The sequence below is a fragment of the Merops nubicus genome, unplaced genomic scaffold (genome assembly GCF_000691845.1).
Source record: "Merops nubicus isolate BGI_N331 unplaced genomic scaffold, ASM69184v1 scaffold4012, whole genome shotgun sequence".
Taxonomy (NCBI): Eukaryota; Metazoa; Chordata; class Aves; order Coraciiformes; family Meropidae; genus Merops; species Merops nubicus.
In genome coordinates, this window is record NW_008595446.1 from 27,554 (window position 1) to 28,996 (window position 1,443).

The following is a 1,443-nucleotide window of genomic DNA, read 5'->3' on the forward strand; positions in this document are numbered from 1 at the left end:
TGGAGGTGGAGGCTCTGTGGACAAAAGTTACCAGTGAAGATGCAGATGGAATTTTCAGTGTTTCTGAATGCATTGGGAGCTCGTTGCTGGGGGCACACTGCAGAGAAGAGAGAGGTCACTGTGCAAGACCTGCACTGGCCTTTCTGTTGGTGGATGTTTTGCCGCGGTGACTATGCGGAAGGATTTACATCAGCAAATGGATCTCCAAGTCAAAAGTCCTTTAAGCACCTTGATCGTGGCTCAGAGCAGCCATTTCTTAAACTCATGGACTCTATTTGCACAGCAAGGGGCTGTGACCCAACCCAGGAATCGAATTGGGTGGACAAGTTACTTTGTGATCAGAGCTGGTTTCCTGGTGGCTCTCTGTTCTCCTCTCTTCATGGGATTTCTCACTGTCAGGGGAGGGAGAAGGTGAAACCTGTATGACACAGAGATGAGCCTATATTTATTTTTCATTGTAACCTCGATTTCAAAGATTGAATTTTAATTTTTTTAAGACTCATTTTAAAAGTTAAACCATATTAAATATATACACCAGAAGATGGATGGCATTATTCTTAAAGGATGTAGATGCTTAAGAGTTTTTCCATGTCTTGTTGGAAACAGAACTTGTAACTTCCCAGGGTTTTTAACAGAAATAAGGGAGAAAAATATCTGTTTATATTTTTTACTGAAGACAGTATTTGTAAGACACTTTTATAGTATGTGAACATAAATGGCATCTGGTTGCTATTCACTTTTTTTTTTTTTTTATAATCCTTCTTGCCTTGAGTTTGGGGTTGTAACAGATAGGAAATGCAGCAAGAAAACTACAGCTTGGAAGAGCAGATGAAAACGTAGTGAAAAGCACTGATGGCCTCTGGAGAACTGGTTTGGAAAGGAATCCTTTGTGCAGAGGACAGGGGGTGCTCTCTGCCCTTGCAGGTAAATCACCACCAAGGGTGTGACCTGTTCACCCTGCCAGGTATTTCCTTGACCTGGGGGTTGTGGTAGGGGCTGCTGGTGGCTAGCAGGGTGTGACTAGGTGCTCATTAGCTGTCTCAGGGGGTTTTCCTGCCCCTGTAGCAGTGGGGATATTTCCTTTTGTCTAGGAGTGTCCTTAATTAGAGCAGGGTTTGTTTGTTTGTTTTTTTCAGCAAGCAGATACTGTGTTAAGAACAAGATCTGGACAGGGTGAAGTCCAGGGCTTTCTAGCTTGCTAATTAACTTATACCTTCCTTGTATAAGGCAAGAAAAGGAAACGTCTTGGAGTCAGTCATTTAAGAAAAACTACAAACAGCTCTAATTGGGTAGGACTGTGGTTTCTGTTAAAATGTGTGCTAGGGAGAGAGAGAGACCATAGAGCAACATCAGTGTCTGAACTGTACTGAGCTTTTTCTTGACTTGGTTACAAAGCACTGCAGTGAAAAATTCTAGCTGCATGTCTCATTTCAGGGGTTTTCT